Consider the following 22,257-nt stretch of genomic DNA (forward strand, 5'->3'; position numbering starts at 1 on the left):
ATAGCTAAGGTCAAATCCAGCCTCAGACCCTTCCTACCTGTGTGGCCCTGGGCCAGTCACTTAATCATTGTTTGCCTCAGTTTCCTCAACTGTAAAATAGGGATGATAACAATACTTATCTTGCAGGGTTACTGTGAGGATCAAATGAAAACATGTGTAAAGCACTAAGCATATTTACTGGTACACGACAAGTAGTATACAAATGCTTCTTCCCTTTCTTTCCTTTCCCTTCTTCTTGGCCTCTCAAAACTATCTTAAGTCCTTTCCTTTTCATTCTTGAATGATAGATGCCCTCTCTATTTACTCATGTTTCATCTAGACTACTGAAACATTTATTTAATAGTTCTACACCTTCTAGATTCTCCTCTTTCCGTTTGCCCTGAAGGCATTCAAGTAACAAACATTTATGATATGACAATTCTGGGCAAAGCACTGCACGTTGATGAGAATTTCCTTAAATCACCAGCAACTAAATGAAGGGACTTTATTCTTTATTTCTTCATTTCTTTGGGATGTAGACAGAATGAAGCATAGATTTAAATCTAGAAAGAAACCTAGAAACCGAATCTTAGAGGTTCAACTCTCATTTTACAACGAGAAACCTGAAACTCAAGATTAGTTGACTTGCCCTGGATCACAAAGACAGTAAGTGTCTAAGTCATGAACTGACCTCAGGTCTTTGTGCTTCTCCATCTTACACTCTATCCTAGCTCCATGAAGGGAGATTTATGAGTGGAGAGGAAATGAAGACCATTTGTTAGTGCAGGATAGAATACTTCAGTACAAAGTGATGGAAAGACCATTACACTTGAAATCAGTCAATCAACTAGTATATATTTAGTGTTTACTATGTGACAGACACTGTGGTAAATGCTTGGGTTATAAAGAAAAGTAAAAGCAGTCCTTAAGGAACTCACATTCTAATGAGCTCAGGAAATTTCAGTTCAAATCACTTCTAATACATATTGCACAACATTAGAAAAATTACCCCTCTATGTGTCTGTTTCCTGAGATTCCCTATCTGTAAAATGGAGATGATGCAAGTTCTTAAGGTATAGGGTCTGTTACAGGTTATGTATTTGTATCCCTGGAACTTCATACAGTGCTTGGCATAGCATAGGCATTTAATAATTGCTTATTGACTAATTGACTAATTGACTAATGCTCTACCTCACAGGCTTGATGTGAGGAAAGCACTTTGTAATGTACCACATTAATGTGACTAGTTGTTTCTATGTGTGGGGTCCAGGTTGAAGTTCAAACCATATTTTAAAATTTGTATATGCTATGCTATATTACATATTATATGCTATATATTAAATATCATATATTTAAAAGGAATAACAAGTTGTACATAACAGATTTGCAGTTTAGTGCACAATCATCTTTTTTTATTCTACTATATTATGGAATTGCTTGTTTTATTTCATAAATTAAAAATGAAATAAATATATTTTTTTCAAAAGCAAGTTACTTTAATGAAGGTTTGTATTAGGTATCCTTAGCAGCCATATATGGTAGATATTGCATTATGTGGCATGTTTATATTCCCTAAGTGGCTACTGAGAACATTGTTTTATGCCATGTTTGTATTCATAGAGTTTATGATCAAAAAGTTTATTATCAGTAAGAGTTTGCTATCAGTAAGATGACAAATCTGGAGTTGCATTCCAGTTATGTCTGTTCTCCATCTCTTGAAGTCTTTTCATAGTATAGGAAGATAATTCTTACTTATCTATCTGTAGACTGTGGCCTACCTTCTCACTCTCCACAGGCTCACCATACTTTTCATCTGCTTCCCTGCCAGGTTTCAAATCCAAGGAACAAAATTCTTCTCCCAGGATAAACTCATCACTCCTAAAGTTACCACTATGCTGCTAACCCCAACCTTGATTAATACCACCTCCCTCAACCTCTTCTCCCCTCTGGTTAGAGGGCTAGAGGTTTATAGAATATAGAAACTGAACTCTCAGCTTGCTCCTCTTTGCATCTACTGCCCTGTTTTTCTACTCTACTTTGATGGCAGATATACTTCAGCGTCTTGTCTCCCACCCTCATCCCAGGGCCTGCCTGCTTTTCTGCCTCCTTGTTTATTTTGTCTGTCCCATAAGGTTTGTGGGCAGAGACTGTCTTTCTTTTTATTAATTGTGTCCCATCATGCTATGGCCTTTTACTCTTAGTAAAATCCTTAGTAAGGCTGAATGAATGAATACATGGTATCATAGGATTTAGAGCAGGAAATGCCTTTAGAGGACATTTAGTTCATGAATTCATAGTTTTTGTTTTCAGTTTGATTTTATTTGATATCTGTCTCCCCATCTATCTATCTATTTCATGCCTGAAAGGGAGCTCAGAAGTAAACTAGTTAAAGCCCCTCATTTTACAGATGAGACAAATGTTTCCCAGAAAGAAGAATTGAATTCAATTCAATAAACACTTATTAAGTACCTACTATGAGCCAGGAACTATGCTAAGTGCTTGGCCAAGGTAACCCAGCTAATAAATTGCAGAACTAGGATTTGAGCCTCTTCTCACTGCAAAACCAGTGATTTTTATCACCAAATCTGCTTCCTCCCTTTTGTTCTTGATAAATGAAAGTTAGCTTCTCAAGCTAATGAGCAACTGTGATATCTGGTATGGTAGGGAAATAGCAAGACCTGGTTATTATGTTATTATTATTATTTAATATTGAATTAGCATTAGACTTTAGGCTTTGTTTCATCAGTCCAGAAAACTAAGAATAAATATGGAAAGTTGCATGAATATCTCTACCACTATTAGGACAAGGAGCCGTGGTGGTCCCAGTGGACAGACCACTGTATTTGGAGTCAGGAAGACCTATGTTCCAATCTAACCTTGGCCTTTTAAGTTGCTTAAATTCTTCAAGTCTCAGTTTCTTTATTTGTAAAATCGAGATGATAGTATTTACAGTGCAGGTTTATCTGGGTGAGCCTAAAATACAGATAAAACACTTCATAAATTTTGAAGTTCTATAAAAAGTTGTCTGTTTGCATTTTTATTTTCACTCATTAATGTTTTCTATGTTGCAAAGCTGTTGAAGGCAAATGTGTATTCCTGCTAGAGCTTAATATAGTGATTTCTATGTAAGAGTAGACATTCCTTAAGTAAATAAATAAATGGGGAAAAAATGTAAACTTATGCTTTTCCATGCTAACTTAAAACCTAGTGTGCTAACAAAGAGTGCTTTGTATTGTTCACAGGTGTGCAAATAAACCAGGGATAAGAAAGGAAGCTAAAGCCTAAAATGGAGCACATATTTGAATAAAATATTTAATGGATCCTAATAACTCAGTGATGTGAGAAGAAATCTAGGAATGTATGTAAATATATTTCAGGCCACTAAAGATTTTCTACCCTAAATTTATTACTAGAAGATGAGATGTCAAATTTTGGCAGTCAAAAGAAGACACAAGAATTATCCATTATCTTTGTTAATAAAGTGCACATTGAGTGTAATAATGGAGCTCATCTTTCTCTCCACCTTGCAGCATGGATTAATTTTGGTGAGAAGGCCTTTTTGTAAGCACTGCACATAATATAAATGAAAAGTTTATCACACTAGTGACGCGGTCCAACACTGAAGGTACACTATAAATTAATGTATCCAATGTATCTGAAGAGAAGCAAATGTATCCCTTCTCTTTGGGATATAGACTATTTTATAGAACCTATTTTTTACTTTACTTTGCTATATGTTATCCTAGAAATTTTCTACTCTTTCAGAACGAGGAAGGTATTAACATTTACTAAAAATAAGAAAGTGATGTAATTTTATTTTCAAAATTATGTATTTCTGGAAATTACAATGAATTTAATTAATAATTGTCATTAAACATTTCATCTGTCATGAGTTGTTTTCTTCTGGAGATTTTCATTTCATCAAAACACGATTTATTTAAAGCTAATAGTAAGAGTTGAAAATGGAAGTGTTGAATTTACACTTAGTAATTTCTTAGTCTCCATGTCAAGCTGAAGGAAGCTCTGCAGTAGAGTGTAGCTAAGGACATTCTCTTTTAATCCAAATTCTATTCAAGTATTTTTATCAATGATTTGAATGAAGAAGGAGATGGCCTAATTATCAAATCTGTGAATGAGATAAAGTTGGGAGCAACAGCTAATAACATGATAGAATCAGGATCCCCAAAGCCCTGAATGGATTGGAACAGTGAACTGAAGCTAATTATATGGAATTTAATAGGGATACAGATAAAGTCCTTCATTTGAGTAAAAAAAAAATCAAACAAATGTGTACAGGTTATTGGAGTAAGAACTGGAAAAGGTCATGACTAAAGAGCAAAGTTTGTGAATGGGAGGCTAGCATATTACAACCTTCATAAAACCAGGTAATGTAATGAGTAGCTAAAGGAGATAATGAGATCTCAGGCTATGCATTAACAGTATTATATCTAGGACAACTTGGGTTGTCTATAGGTTAGGCCTCCCTCTTGCTGCACAAAAATTCTAACTTTTAAGGATCCGCACATACAAAAATATTTTTAGCAGCTCTTTTTGTGGTGGCAAAGAATTGAAAATTGAGGGGATGTCCATCAATTGGGCAATGGCTGAACAAGTTGTGGTATGTGAATGAAATGGAATATTATTGTGCTATAAGAAGTGATGAGCAGGCAGACTTGAGAAAATCCTGGAAAGATTTATATGAACTGATGATGAGTGAAATCAGGAGAACATTACACACAGTATGCAATGACTGACCTTGATAGACCTAGCTCTTCTCAGCAATGCAAGGATCCAAGACAACTCCAAAAGACTCATGATGAAAAATGCTATCCACATCGAGAGAAAGAACTTTGGAGTCTGAATGTAGATGGAAGTATATTATTTGTTCTTCTTTTCTTTTGTTGCTTTGTTTTGTTTCTTTTTTCTCGTGGTTACTCCAATTAGTTCTAATTCTTCTTTACATCATGATTAAGGTGAAAATAGGTTTAATATGAATGTATAAGTAGAGCCTACATCAGACTGCATGCCATCTTGGAGAGGGGGGAGGAGAGGGTGGGAGACAAAATTCAAAACTCAAAATATTATGAAAGTGAATGTTGAAAAGTAAAAAATCAATAAATTATATATACATATGAAAGCAAAAAATTCCAACTTTTTTTAAGTTAAACAACATTGTAAGGATATCCTTAAGCTGGTTCTTCTATATGATTCTTCATTGGAATCTATTGCAATCTACTCATGCTCACCATTTGCTTTTTCATTACCCTTTGAGAGCCTGTAACCTTAATTATTCTGAGTAACTTCCATTATTTGTTAAATAAAAATCTAAAATGACTAGATTTTCTGTTACCATTGAGCTCTTCACAGTAGCCTATGCCTTCAGAATTATCAGTGACTGAAGATTATATTTACTTATGCAAAGAAAAATGGAAAGTATGCTAGCGTAAGCTGTCCCCCAGAATAACATTCAATGCGGCTGTTGCTCCAGTGTAAGGGAATGAGTCTACCTTAGAGCTACTCCATTAGGAAATGAAATGATACCATGAATTAGACAGCTCCTTTTTTCTCAAGAGCAAAATAGGATGAGGGCCCTTGAGAACTCAAATGAGAACCAATTTGCTGAATCAGTCATATAGCAGTGTACATATACTTTGACATAATAGTTTTGAATTGGTGAGCTAAGAATGTATACCAAAAGATAAAATTTTGACTAATATCTTTAGGCTCTGGTGTGTTTTTTTTTCTTTAACTTATTAAAGAGAGAACCATTTAATCACAGAATCTTAAAGCTAAAAAGGACCTTAGAGATTACCTAGTCCAAGTTAAAGTGCATACTAATTATTCTCATACACTAATTATCCTTTGAGTGGCTATGGTGTCATTTTTTTCTAGAAGATCAAAAGGAAGGTTCTAGAAAGGTAATAAAGTATATATGTATGTATATATATATGTGTGTATGTGTGTATATATAAAGATGTATATATATAAAGATGTATATATATGAAGAATGAGCAGAGCTACCCATGATAGGCAATAATGTTTAAACATTTCATTTTAAATCTTGGTATCTTGAAGCTTCTAGAATATTCTTTCATGTAGAATACATAAATATGGTTATCTAAATTTACTCTGCTCTGCAATTTAATAAATTGTGCAATCCACAGGGAATGCCATTAATTATGTAAAGACTGATGGGGCTTCACTTGGTTTCTTTCTGAACCATATGACTTGTCACTATTTAATTAAACAATAATAAATGTGATGGTGAGGAGAAAAGAGTGCTGCCAGTGAGCAGTACTAAATATGTCTGTGGAATAGAGAAAATGTCTTCAGGTGTCCCAGTATAGGAAGGAGAAAGAAAGGATATGTGTTTATGTGTGTATGAGTGGGGAGGGAAGAGGAAAAAGGGAAGGTGGAAGAGAGGAGGAGAGCAAGGGGAGGGAGAGAGTGAGGGAGGGAGGAGAGTGAGAGAGAGAGAGAGAGAGAGAGAGAGAGAGAGAGAGAGAGAGAGAGAGAGAGAGAACAAGAACTTAAAATAATCTATGAAAAAATCCACTTTCCTTTGAGGGATGAGATTTTCATTTATTTTGCATATTTCCTTACTTATTTCTATTTGAAAATACTATTCCCCATCTTCTCTTTCCTTACAGTGGGAAAATTCTGTCTCTGCAAACATTTTAGGACTGAATTTGGGGGATTAATTACCTATGTCCATCATGGTGGTATAAAATCCTATTTCATGCAAATTTAAAGGGAAAACTGCAATTGTGTTTTGGAAATGTCTTAATAGCATGATATAACTACATCACCAGTGTTTCTATCAATGCCAAAGCATTCTTCCTGCAGACTGGCTTACCTGCTTTTCCCTGAACTTGACATTTCATCTTTTGCATTGGTATCTTTACAGAGACTAGGCCTCCTGACTGAAGGCTACCTCTTCACTTTTGCCTCCAAGAATCTCTGATTTCCTTCAAGTCTCAGCTGGTGACCTGCCCTCATTGAGAAGTCATTTTTGATTTTCCTAATTGTCAGTATTCTCTCCCTTAATCATGTACAAACTACTCAGTTTACATTTTGCATCCACACCTTTCCCCCTCCCTCCCTACACTGCCAGTAGGAGCACTGGAACTCAGAAACTGCTATTTGTTTTGTCTCTGTCTTCTAAGGATTTGGTACAATTTGACTTTGTACACAGAAGGCATTTAATACACATTTTTTTTGGTTTGAGGTTTTTTTTTTTTTTAGGATTGAATTAGATTAATTTCTGCTTTCTCTACCTGTTTTGGCACTAGAGGTCAGTGAAGGCACAGAATGTTTTACTATCATATAGCACCAAGATTCATAGAGCATTATTTTTCTAGAACAAATTATATCTTCTAAAGTTTTTTGTTTTGTTGTTTTTGTTTTTGTTCTACAGTATTCCTGTGGAATCTGTGACCTTTTGTTGTTGTTGATGCATAAGTCCTAGAATAAATAATGCAAATCCTCTAAAAAGATGGGAATACAGTCAAACTGTTCTGTAGACATTTGTTTTCCCAAAAGTTAGGTTCTTGACTTAGCTTCAGAGATGACACCAATTTACAAGGTCAATATAAACATATGTGTTGTAGAATGCAATGGTGGCATTGATACCATAAAGCATTCTCAGTTTTCCAGATAGCAAGAAACAGTAAATTTTATGAGCTTCTTATTACAGAATTAAAGAAAAAAACATAAAAATCCCAACATTCTGAGGCCCAGGAAATGAAGCATTCTGAACAGCTAAGTTTTCTGGGTAAAATATCTTTAAAGACCTTTTTTTCAAATTGATTTAATAATTTTGAATGGAAAATTCTCTAAAATATATCATATAGCTCCTTGCCTTCCTAAATGTGGTTTGAATGATAGCCAAAATGTAACTATTTCTTGAAAGATAATGGTCATCATTATGAACATGTGTTATGTGTTCCATGTAATAGCACACATGCCATTTTGACTATTCTAAATGAATAGTCTGGGATTTTTGAATTCTAAATTTTTAAAAAAATATTTTCTCTGTCTCCTCCCTTAATGCCATTTGGCACTTCTCACAGCAAAAAATCTATAGCATCTCCATTTTCAACCTCTAATTTTTGGCTTCTAATCTGTTTGGGGCCTGGGCATTAGGTAGTAGAATTTATTTGTATCGTGTGAAAAAATAAGCAAATCATTTCTTAGTGTTGTGTGATTATATGACTAAACTGAATAAGTAAAATATGTGGGCTTTGTAATACCTATTTTTTATGGTCCATCCTATTTGCTTGCCTCCTGGATCTTGGCTAAGTTCTGGATAGGCAAGGTATTATTATATATAGTCTTACCATTTAAGTTGCTTTGTTATGTTGCTCAGCATAAGAAGCTAAAATTGCTACACCAAGAATTAATTTATGATAGATCACCCTATATTGTACTTGCCAAAGTCAAAATTCTATTATTTTTAAAAATATCAAATTGATGATAATTCATGAGCATTCTGGTACCTCAATGTGGTATACTGTAAATGACCAAACGCTTTAGAGTTGTTGATTAAATTGATGATAGCTTAAGATTTTATTTGTTTGTTTGTTGAACTCCTCAAGTGTTTTATCAATGAACCACATTTTTTATTAAATGTGTGTTGTATGCTAAATACTCTACTAAGTGCTGGGAACACATTATAAAATTCCTACCTTCAAGGATCTAAGAGTCTACCAGATGTTTTCAATCTTTTCTTTCTGAAAGAGTAACCAGTTGTTTTCCCTCGGTTCCTTTCCACCACCCTACAATCATTCAGTAACAACAGAAAGGGTGAATGCAAGGCTGTATTTTTTAACAGAATGAATCAATTTGAGTATATAAGACAAAGGGACAAAAGTGGAATGTATTTCTACAATCATGAGACATCTTCACCTTTATACCTTTCTCAGAAATGATGCCCCTAGATACTGAATGAATGTAACTGATTTTGGGTAGCTATAGATATCTCTGGAAGAAAAACAAAATAAAACCATCATCAGAGACAGAGTATAGAATCTCCTTCAGATTAGTTTCTAGATTTGGTGTCTCAAAGCTCACATAAAATCACAGAGCAAAGTTCACAGATACAAGGATGCTTTCATTCCTTGAAACAAGTAGCAGCATCATATGCACAAGCTGGCTTAAATGTGGGCCTGGTTTTCACAAGGTGCTATAGATAAGATAATTTGAATAATCAGTCTCTGGATTCCAACATTCATATAAGCCTATTCAATCCTGTACCAATTAAGGTCCCTTTTCTGTTAGTTCTGACTTTCATTATTTGTCAGCCAGACTCCCTCCTTTCTCTATCACGTGGAAACTAGATGATATCTTTTTTATGATATTTGTGTCCAGTCCTTCACTGGAAATATGATGCAGTTTAATCATGCCTCCCATGCACGTCTCCATTGCCTTTTGGGTAATCTCACCATTTTAATTCTTTCAGGTCTGTAGCATCCCATGACTCAGAGCCAAATGACATCACAGAAAGTATATTGATTTTTTTTTAATGAGTCATTGTTTCAGAGAAAAGCTTGAGGTCATTAGAAGCACTGTCCCCTTTCCCAAAGGCAATTTAGCTCACTTTCTTTTCCCTGTTCAGTTCTGTACCCAGTTCAATGTCCATTGAGAAAAGAAGACAGGAAGCAATCATTTCTTGACCTCTTGATGAACTAATAATGTGAAAACTACTCTCCACCCTGCCCTCCGACCACATGGAAGGAGAAATAAAATAAAACTATTCAAAGGTGTGGTAGAGTGAATGGTCTCATCCACTGTCATGAAAACTATTTATTGTCTTTGGATAAGAGACACTTGAAGTTTTATCTAAATGGACTTATTTAACAATTGTAAAATTATTTGGTCATTTCCACTTGTTTCCTAGCTTTGAACCTGCAATGTTTTCTCATTCCAGTAACAAACCTTAACAATGCTATGGCAAATATTCCGTCAGAATCCCTCCCTTTTTCCCTTGTTTTTTCCCTCTTTCTCTACCTCTTCTACTCTTTTTTATTTATTTTTCTCAATTTTATTTTTAATTTATGGAATAAAACAAGCATTTCCATAACATATTGAAATAAAAAAGATGATTATACATGAAACTACAAATCTACTATGCACAACTTGCTAATCTTTTCAAATATACAAAATTACCATGTATATTTTTGATTTCTTTTCCTCCCCCGTTCCCTGAGATTGCTGCAGAATGTTGCTAATAGGCTATATACTCTAAATGAGCCTGCAAAATTATCAAAACCAAATCTGTAACCCCCCAAAACTGAAGATGCTATCAGTGAGAACAGTTTTCTGTGGGGTGCTAACAATATCCTTTGTTTTCAGTTTGGCCTCCTATCTGACACACAACAATTGGGCTTCTGTTGAAAGGCATGTCTCTCTCAAGAAGTTCTGTTCATTTTGTTATAGAAAATTCCCCAACACCATCCAATATGTCTTTCCAATATGTGTCTGGAGTGGACCAACTTGATTTTTCATACTGGAACATGGACTATAGGTATTTTTTATTAATACCTCCCATGTGGAGTATCAGGCCAAGCTCCATGGAGTTATTAAGGATTTCATTAAGAAGATGCCATAGAGTTTGGGATCTTGATTCAATCAATATGATTTTTTGTGCAAACAAGAAGCCTCTGGAGTACCCATTCATATCAAGAGTATTGTTTTCTCCATTTGGAACCTGGATTGGGTATATTCCTTGGATGTGGCAAATTGCTTTAGGGAGCTTATGTCTCCCTGTTTTATGATTCATTTGGTATCAATCATCAGAATCTTCAAACAAAGTTCTATCTATTACTAATTCTTTCAGGGAATCTTAAGTGATATTTAACATATGCATCAGGCACACCTTATTGCAAGAGAATACTTAAGGTGGTATTTTGTTCTACCAAATCAAAGTCACTTTTATAGTAAAGAGGAAAAAAAGTACAGGGAGATCTCATATTCTTGTCCCTTTTAGTCAACTGTGTGACTGTAAAGGTAAGGTCTGCTATAAAATCTATGAAAGCCTTCCTCTTCCATTTCCATCTTTCCCCCAAGGACATCTTCAAAGCATATATATATATAGGCAATTCTTATAAATATTTTATAGAGATGGCAAAGAAGACATATGGATTGATATATATTGATATTCGTATAGTCACTTTTTACACGGTAATAAGATTGTTGTTATTGTGTAAGCATTTGGCATGTTGTCTTATATCAGATATCTTGAAAATTAATATTTCAATATCCTTAAAATTGTGGTACCTTCGGTAAGAATCTGCTCTGTGTATATTGATTGATATTTATTTTCTTTAGTGTCATATATACTTTGTAATATAGCATATCAAGGTCTATGATTATGTTTCTAAATACTGTGCTTCACTGTCACTGTTGGAGAGAAGAGGTTGTTATTCAAGATATCATAAAAGTCATATTGAAGTTCTAAGTTTTAATAGCTGAACTAGTTTAAAATTGCACTAAAACTTTTGAGATGGCCTGTACAGATCTTCACAGACTTCTCTGCTACTTTTCCAGTGCCATCGTTCAATACCCTCAGATCTCTCAACAACTTCTTTATAGACTTGTTTCTCCCTCTACCACTTCATGCTGTCATTGTGAGTCAATATTACTTATATTCTCCTTCATAAGAATTTTTTCCTCCATAATGTTTTACGAATTCAGGCATTTTAACAAGCCATCTTCCTTTTTCTGTTACAATACTTCTTTTGACAAGGAGATCGAGTATTTGTGGGCTAAACTGTTTACTAAGTTATTTTCTCCCCCTTGTTGTGACAATCAATTTACATTAAACTTCCTTAAGAAATGGGGATTATGTGTGCTATCTGATCTTTTATTCCTTTCTCACTTTTCAGTACCCATAAGTGGCTTAAAATAATTCAATCTGAAAGGGAAAGGCAGAACCAAAATAAAAGAGTGCAGATTGGAACCCAGTGAATTTCCCCTCTAACCTACTTTAAAATAACACTTCCAATAGAATTTTGAAGCAGAAGAGCCAAAAAAAGGTCAGAGTGAAACATATTTTCAGCCTAAGACAACTTAGGAGGTCCACAAGTAGGGTCCATAACACGAGAGTGGTGCAGAAGGACTAGTGATATGCGTTGGAGGTGGTCATGCCAGCAGCAGTAGCAGCAGCTTCAGGATCTCTCAGCCCAGAGATAGTAAGTGGGAAAGAGGTTTGGACAACTGGTCAGAAAAAAAGATTGCAGAGGGTACTTTGTTGGCACTGGATGTAGCTGGTGCTGACCGGTAACTCTATTAACCACAAGCAGTTCTGGGTTGCAGTTCCAGGATGGAGAGGAGAACTTTTAATTGGTCACAAGGGAGCAGGGGCCCTGGTCACAGTCCCAGTGTCAAGATCAGCACTATATTTGTAGATACAGGGGAGTTAGGACCATTCCTGGGTAAAGACCAGAGCACAGAAATGGAAATCAGTAACCCCACCTCTCCCAGGATAACACCAACTAGGAACTGCCAAAAAACTAGCAGACTACCAGAACTAGCTTTGAAAACAGCAGCACTAAAAAGCCTGAAGCTTGGCACAGTGCCTCCCCGCTCTCAGGTAAGCAGAACCCAACTTTAACACAAAGTTCAAAGTGAAGAAATAGTCTGGGAAAATAAGCAAACAACAACACCACGAAAGAACTTGACTATGAAGAGCTACTATGGTAGTGGGGAAGACCACAGCATCAACTTAGATGACGACAGTGTGAAAATAACTACAAGGAAGCCTCAAAGAAAAATTCTAATTCAAACCAAGTTCAAAAAGAATTCCCTGAAGTATTAAAGAAAGAGGCAAGTGTAGTATGGTAAAAATTGGGAAAAGAAATGACAGTGATGCAAGAAAATTATGAAAAGAAAATTCATGGCTTGGCAAAAGAGACACCAAAAAATGCCTGAAGAAAATAATAACTGAAAAAATTAAAAAAAAAAACAGCATTGGCCTAATGGTAAAAGAGGAACAAAAATTTACTGAAAAGGACTTCTTAAAATGTAGAATTCACCAAATGGAAAAAGAGACACAAAAGCTCACTAAAAAAAATAATTCCTTAAAATTTGGAATTGGGAAAGTGTAAGTCTCCTTGAGACTTCAAGAAACTAAAACAAAATCAAAAAAGTGGAAAAAAAAAGAAGAAGAAAATATGAACTATCTTGCTAGAAAAACAACTTACCTGGAAAATAGATCCAGGAGAGATAATTTAAGAATTATCAGGTACCTGAAAGCCATGATTTTAAAAAAAGAAAGAAAGAAAGAAAAAAAAGTCTAGACATCAAATTTCAAGAAATTATCAAGGAAAACTGACCTGATATCTTGGATCCAGAGTATAAAATAAAAATTGAAAGAATCCACTGATCATATCCTGAAAGATGTCTCAGAATGAAAATTATCAGGAATATTATATCCAAAATCCAAAGCTCCCAGGTCAAGAAGAAAATATTACAAGCAGTCAGAAAGAAATAATTCAGATATTGTGGAGCCACACAGAATTTAGCAGCTTCCATGTCAAAGGAATGGAGGGCTTGTGATATGATATTCCAGAAGGCAAAGGACTTAGGAATACAACCAAGAATCACATATCCAGCAAAACTGAATGTAATCCTTTAAAGGAAAAGAGCACTATTTAATAAAATAGAAGACTTTCAACAACTCTTGATTAAAAGTCCAAAGTTGAATAGAAAATTGGATACTTAAACAGAAGAGTCAAGAGAAGCATGAAAAGTTAAACATGAAAGAACGATTATAAGCCACTCAATAAAGTTAAACTGATTACATTCCTATATGGGAAGATGATTCATGTAAGAACTAAGAACTTTATCATTACTAGGTCAATTAGAAGGAGTCTACACAGACAAAGGCTATACGTGTGAGTCAATGTTGGGATGATCTCCCCCCAAAACAACAACAACAACAACAATATAGGACTGAGAAAGAGGGATGCACTGGGAGAGGTGGGAAGGTAGGTAGAATGGAACAAATTTTCTCACATAAAGGAAGCACACAAGGAAGAACTTTTATAATAAAGGAGAAAATGGGGGGGTGACTGGCAATGCTGGAACCTCACTCTCATTGGAATTGGTTCGAAAAGGAAAGAATCTATATATCTATATATACATATATACATATATATGTGTATGTATATATACATATATATGTATGTATATATACATATATATGTATGTATATATACATATATGTATGTGCATGTGTATACACACACACACATACACACACACACACACACACACACACACACATACATATACATGAATTCAGTTGGATAATCTATCTTCCCCAATAGGGAAACAGCAGGGGGAAGGTATAAAAGATATGGCAGGGGGCAATCACAAGGGAGGACAGATTGGGGAGGCAATGGTCAGAATCAAGACAAACTTTTGAGCAGAAACAGGATAAAAAGAGAGAGAAAAGGAGAAACAGAGGGAAATATCATGGAGGGAAATACCAAGTTAGTAGTCATAACTAAACATGAATGGAATGAGCTACTCAGAGAATGGAAGCAGATAGCAGAATGGATTGGAAACCAGAATCCAACAATATTTTGTGTACAAAGGATAAGATGAGTCTAAAAAGAAAACATCACTTTAAATACTCTTAAAAGATACTAAAATACTAGATCTACTTAAGTTCATGTTTCTTGCTATTGCCCTTAAACATTTTTGGTAAGTCATAGTCTTGCTTCCTCCTCTCCTGATTGATCATACACTTCCTCTATGCCTATCTATATAGTTCAAGACTTCAAAAGAAAAAATATAACTACATAGAATACTTACGGACTTTGCTAACCTATGTATTCCTTTCTAGTTACAATAACTTTAAAGTCCCATTTTTATGGGATTAGTAAGCTTCTCAATTAAAATTCTTTACTTTGGCATAAAAAGAGAAAAGATGTCTTTGTTGTTGTGACTTAAATCTGTACATCCAAAACAACTTAAAAGCTAGAATAGAACTAAGAAGCAAAGGGAAAATTTGAGAGGTGAAGTCATTTTTCTGAAGTCACATAGCTGAAATGATACTTGGGTAAATATTGGAAATTAAATGGTAAAACACATTACACAGATGATTCATATTTTTAGGCAGCCCACCAGCAATGAGCTGGGAGTAGATGGTTATTAGGAGGAGAATAAAACACTTCAGGACATAAAGGGTGGCCATGGTAAATATCTCTCTTTCTGTGCTAAAGATCAACCTAGTCAAGACAATTTGCTAATTACTTCCCGACTTGATCAGAATAGATTAGAAATAGGAAAGAAATGATCAGGGGGTCAATCTGTTAACAGACTAAAAGAATGCAGTATCAGTGAATCTGGCTAGCTAGGGATGAGTTGACTTCTAGGGAAATGGCTATTGAAAGACAGGAAAGTATAGTCAAAAAGTATTACAAAGGAAGGATTGTTAAGGTCCTCATCATATATGGAATATATGGAGGGGAAAGATGAGGAAGAACAATTCAACATTTTGAGACTGGAGCAATGAGAGAATGAAGCTGCCATTGCTAGAAGGAGACAACTTGGATGAAGAGTCTTCTTTTAACAGGAAAGATAAAGAGATCAAAAATATAATTAGAACACATATTTTTAGATATAGTATATTTTTACAGACTAACAAATCTGGAAGAATGTAAAATTCTGACACTTTCAAGCATTACAGTACACCATCCTCCAAAAAGCAACAGACAAAATTCTTGTGGCTGCATGAAAGTTGCTATCAAAGAAGTAGAATTTCCATACAGAACCAGGGAACCTGGGAATATCTGCTTGAAGAAGCCACACAAAAATACTAGCTATTCACAAAAAACTAAAATCAATCACTGTTAGAGCTCTTTTTCCTTCTCTTGGGTTTTCACATAAGATTCACACCCAAAATGCAAGAAAGGAAAATGAATTTGACTGTGCTCCATTTTCTCAGTGAAAATACATATTAAATGGAAACCTTGCAACATGACAACATAAAATTTTAAGATAACAAAATGAATATGTTGGATTGAGCAGGCATAAATTGAACTAATAGAATAGGTATATAGATTCAATAGTTTGCTAAAACTAACAGACCTATGTTCAGCTATCAGCATCTAACTGACAAACAGGTAGCACAAATCCTGGAGGAGAAATGAAACTCAGAATGAATATATTAACTGTGGTTCTCAAATGGTTTTGGTGGGACTTATTCTACCTATTTCATAAGAAGAGGAAAAGTCTCACTGCTTTGAAATTGCTGAACCTTTTAAATCATTTCCCTGCCTATCAGACCATGTTGTTTCTGAAGCATACCCATTTCCTAAGCCTTCTGCTTAAGTTTGAAATTTCATAAGTAAATTCCATCTAAAATAGTTTATTTTTTCTACTTACAATCCTGAATGGTACCTAAGAAATGTGCCGGAAGAAAAATCACCAGAAATCTCTTTTCAATTAGAGCCTTTCAAGTAGTATTTTTTTTCCTTAAGCCTATAACAATGTTTGGTTGGTATTCATTTTTAATACTGAAATGAAGCACAAATTAAATGTATTGTCAGACTAGGTCAGACATCTCCTTTTCTCCCCTTACAAACTAAAACAGATGTGTGTTTTGAAGTATAAGTAAAAGATTAAATACTGTATTAACATTATACTTAATTTTTAGGTTTAAAATGTCTGGAAACAAATTAGCAAGGTGGTAATTAAATCAGCAAGGCTTGAATAGATTTTAAAATAGAATCATAAAACAAAAATCCAGTGGCATTTTAAAGCTATTGCTCCCAGTCTACTTTCCTGAATTTAAATTCTAATCCCAATGCTGTATATTAATTTTAAAAGTTCAGGGATTACATACCTCTATTCTAAGGCCATCATAACTATCTATCTATCTGTCTTCACTGGGATATGATTGAATTTTTTTGCAAAAATACTTGACAACTTTTAAATAAGTTCAAACAGATGAGGGGCAAAAAGACTTCTTTTTAATAGCTTTGGTTTCTCATCTGGAATATTATTTGCTAAGAGGGACAGAAAATGAGAATGGGAAAATATATGTATATACATGTGTATATGAATGTAGGTATATATATATGTATTTGTATACATAAAATATTGTGTCATGTGATAGATTTTTATATAACATATAATGTATGTGTATATATTATATGTATATGTGGCATATATACATATATGTATGTATATCCCCACAAGCCATGGAACTGTTTTAAAAATGCTTAGTTTGTTCCAATCAGCACCAAGAGAACAGAAACTGAAAAGTCTGTCAAGCTATTATTTCTCTGTGCTTTCCTTCCTGCTTCAGTGGAGAGTATCCCCAGTAGTGCAAAATAGACTAATGACATATCTAGGAGAGCTGATTCTTGGGGGTAATATTGGAAATTAAATGGTTAAAAATATTACACAGATTATTCAGAACCATGGAGATCATATACTGTAGGCATCCCACCAACAATGAGCTGGGAGTATACTACCATTAGGAGAGAATTAAATCTTTCAGGAAAGTGAGGATGGCTATGCTAAATATCTCTCTCACTGTGGTAAAAAGCAACCTAGTTAGGACACTTTGCTAATTAAGTACCCAATTGATCAATTTCTATCCAATTCACCAGTAAGTTTAGGCCTAAAAATGTAGATTAAGAACACAAATTTGTTTTATTTCTAATTGATATAACTTCTTGTCATTACATAATTTCTATTATAATTTGAATGAATTTAATAAATGAAAAGTAAGGCCTTATGCATGACTTTTAGGTTATTTGAATCATACATGACTCACATCATTATAGAGATGACCACATTAATCCGATGGAGCATGGAAATGAGGAACACAATTTAAGACCATAAGCATCATTTAGATGGCACATATCCTGAAATAAACAATGCTAAAACAGTGATAGACTGGTAGATTTGTTTAAATTTTAATTCAACTAAATTAGGGAATGGTTATTTGTTAAGTTGAACATATTGTAAGCCCGTATTACTGTGTAATTAACTCTTTTAATCTTCAGGGAAAATACAGAAGGGGTAAGCTTTCAGAAAAAAAGATTGCCAGTTCTAACTCCTGTTATGTAAGTAGAAGAGAAGGTTATTTCTCACCCCTTTAGGAAGGATCAGGCCATAGCTCTTGGCTGCTCTTGAGTCCATCTGCCTTCTCAAGTGAAAGGGGGTGGATCCTTAGAAACATTTGGATCCTTTGATCATGGCAGTGATAGCTGATCTTCAGGATTTTAAGAAATAAACAGTTTTTGTGTATACCTTTTGATCCAGCAATACTACTGCTAGGTCTGTAATCCAAAAAGATCATAAAAAAAGGAAAAGGATCCACATGTACAAAAAGTATTTTTGGTAGCTCTTTTTGTGGTGGCCAAGAATTGGAAACTGAGGGGTTGTCTATCAATTGGGAAATGGCGGAACGAGTTGTGGTATAAGAATGTAATGTAATACTATTATGCTATAAGAAATGATGAGCTATAAGAAGTGGATTTCAGAAAAGCCTGGCAAGACTTACATGAACTGATGCTGAGTAAAGTGAGCAGAATAAGGAGAACATTGTGCACAGTGACAGCAACATTGTGTGATGATCAGCTATGATAGACTTAGCTGTTCTCAGCAATACAATGATTCAAGATAATTCCAAAGGACACATGATGGAAAATCTGTCCACATCCAGAAAAGGAACTATGGAATCCAACTGCAGATTGAGGCCTACTATTTTCTCTTTCTTGTTTTTTTTTTCCTTTCTTATGATTTTTCCCTTATGTTCTGATTCTTCTTTCACAACATGACTAATGTGGAAATATGTTTAACATAATAGTACTGTATAACCTATCTCAGATAGCTTGCTGTCTTAGGTAGGGGGGAGGAGGAGGGAGGGAGAAAAATTTGGAACTCAAAATCTTATAAAATGAATGTTGAAAATTAAAAACGAAAAAGTATTGAATTTATTAAATATTTATTGGAATTTTGACAAAAAGAAAAGAACAGTTTTGACAGCTGGTCAAATGACTTTCATTTCTTTAATGAAAAGAGCAAAATGAATCATGTCATTTAGGTAATCCCCTTTAGATCCCTGAAAGATACCTGTTGTGTTAAAAAAAAATGCATTTGCATATTTCAATCCCATCAAAGGAACTCATGAAATAAAGACATAAGTAAAGGTAGAAGAATGCAATTTTATATTTTTAGATGATTTATTTCTAAGAATAGGTCTTACTACAAGGACTGGAACAACTGAGAAGCTCAGGAGTTAAGAGAGGTGCAAAACCATAATTGTGTTTTTCTGGGTGGCTTCTGATCACACAGAAAAGGAAGGTATAAAATAAATCCTATTATCCTTAGCCCAGTAGGGAAGTAGTATCAGGGCTCAGGTTGGCTTTTCAGTTTAGTTGAATAAACATTTATTAAACAGCTACTAGGTGCAGAGCATCTTACTGAGAAAGATACAACACTGATGTAAGATGCAATCCCTGGAGCTTGGACACAAAGACCCATAGCCTGAGACTTAATGAGTTATTTCTCTAGCACTTAACATTTAAATGTGATCTAGGTCACCTGCAGAAAGAATACTGCTTTGCCAAAGTATGCCCAAATATTCTACTCAGCATGTCACTGGTATGTCCACAGCCCTGGAGACAGATGGAGCAAATTAATTAATGGCACCTGACTAAAAAGTAGCAAGAGCTAATGAAGGCATTTTTAGATGGTGCCAGTCACTAGAGAGTTTGTACCTTAATGATAGCTGGATACTTATGTGGTGGTCCCCTTCTCAATTCTTTTTCTAGTGTGTTGATGCATGAAATCTTTTCATCATTTATTATCTGCTGTTCCTTTGAGGTATGACATGTGCATTACATCAATCCTAAGATTTCAAGCAGACTTTTTTTTTTCCCTAGAGAAAAATCAAATTCTTCTTAACAATATACTCCTACTTTAAAGGGTCAATGGCACATAGAATTACTGTATCTCTCCAGCGTTGTAGACACTTGAACAAGTTTAGGGTACATTTTAAATAAATTTTAAAATGAGATGGCCAGTAAGTTAGTTTCATCATATACTGTGCTTTACAATCATTATTGGTCCTGCAATTGAAAAGGAATAGAGATTTCAAAAAGAAATGTAATTTGTTCTGTGCTTATCTTTATTCTAGTGACTTCGCTTTTCACACATTCTTATTACTTGAATACAAAAAAAGTTTACTGCACTCCCTCCACCAATGAAGATTGCAACTCATCTACGACTAAGTAGATAGATTTTAAGGACCATAGAGGCACACAGTGGTTACTTGACCTTTACAACCAAAAGTCACATAATTAGTGTCAGAAGTAGTATTTGAAACCAAGGCCAAGCCTCATAATTCATCTCATAACATCATACTGACTCTGTTATGTTCATCTTACATTTATTTTTATTATTTAAATTGGTGAACTACTTCATCGGTTTCTCATATTATGATGTACAGCTACCAACATGATTTTTAAAAAAGCATTAGGAGATGTGGCCTACAGCCATGAACTTTCTCATGTTTAATATTTATCATTTGTCTATTTATCATTGGAGAACTTCAAGTTTTAAATTCATGCAAACTTAGAATTTGAAAATAAGTTAGAAAGCCTCTAGTCCAACACCAACCCAACCCCCCACCACACACACACACATACACACACACACACACACACACCACACACACACCACCTTACTGATGAGGAAAGGATTAAATGATTTCTTCAATGTTATGTAACTAGATAGTCACAACTGGGACTAAAACCCAAGTCTTTCCAGCCTCAGCCCAGTGTTCTTCTTAATCTACTAACTGACATAGACGAGTGGGTGAAAGAGTCCTTAATCAAAGAGGAAATGTGTTCATGTATATGCATATGCATAAAAACACACACTCAGTTATATATAGTACATGTATATATTTGAAGGGGATTAAATATATGAAACTAGAGTACAGTGGAAAATACAATAAAGATCACAAAAGACTACAGAATCATTATGTTACTTTTTTTTTCACTGCACATAATGAGTCAAACAGTATGAAATTCTGTTGACGAAAAATATACATTTAGGCTAAATTTTAAAGAATTTATCATTTGAACACATATAAACTTTACTAAAAATAAAATTTTGGCTCCTACTGTTTAATCTCTACTTTTCTGGAAGCCTAAGGTACTAATGAAATAATAACTCCCATTTATGTGCCACCTTCCTTGAAACAACTGGGTAATACTGGAATCATAATTATTATTACTTTCAATTTACAGATGATGATTAATTAGAGATTAAATGACTGATCAGAAGTTGTACAGCTTGTAAGTGCTTCAGACCTGGAGCTGAAACAGGGGCCAGGTGATGCCAAGTCCCCTACATTCATTTTGACATTATCAGCAGAAAAATTAGTAAGCCTTTTAAGGATAGTTTAAATTTTTCCAGAAAAAGAGTTCTTTTTTTTTTAAAGTTTTTGTTAATATGTGATGGAGTATGGTGCAATGGGAAGAGCTCTGGCCTTGAGTCTCTGGACCTGGATTTAAATCCCACCTCAGCTGCCTTTTGCCTCCTATATGGCACCTTGTCAATTAACTTTCTGTGTCCTCAGTTTCCTCATCTGTAAAATGGGAGATGGAATAAACAACCTCTGAGATCTCTATCAGCTGTAAGTATGTGATCCTAGGATTGGGTTCAAGATTTGTAGTTGTCTTTTAAATGGACTGTATGAGAATTTAAGCTCAGAGATGAATTGGACCAATGATTCCCAGAAGAGGGGGACTGAACAATGAGGTGAGACAAGCACTGGAATGATGAAGATCCCTGTAGGTTCTTAAGTGTTTCACCATGGCACGTGATAACTGAGGCACTTTTTCTTTCTTGTATAATAATTTGTGTTCATATTTTGCTGCCTAATATCAGAGATGCTTGTTCATTTTCGCAAGATTTAAGAGTCTTCTATTTTCTCAATGGCAAAATTTCTTTTTGGAAAATGAGATTCTCATCAGTTTCCTTTGGCAGCAAAAAATAAAAATGTCTTTGTAAGTACTCAGTGTCATAGCCAGTGGTATCAGCACCATGGTTCTGTCACTTGTGTGGGCTAAACAAGATAAATTGCTTAAATCTCAAGACTTGGGCCAAACAAACAAACAAAAACCTCTGGCCTTATAGTTTGTACTCCCCATAAAGATACTTTATGGCATTTCCTCATCAAAGATGAATTCATGTAAATCTCAACCTTCTTAGCTGGGGAAAGGAATGTTTATTCATCCTTAT

The sequence above is a fragment of the Phascolarctos cinereus genome, unplaced genomic scaffold, assembly GCF_003287225.1.
Source record: "Phascolarctos cinereus isolate Bilbo 61053 unplaced genomic scaffold, phaCin_HiC Scaffold_1;HRSCAF=81, whole genome shotgun sequence".
In the NCBI taxonomy this organism is placed as follows: domain Eukaryota; kingdom Metazoa; phylum Chordata; class Mammalia; order Diprotodontia; family Phascolarctidae; genus Phascolarctos; species Phascolarctos cinereus.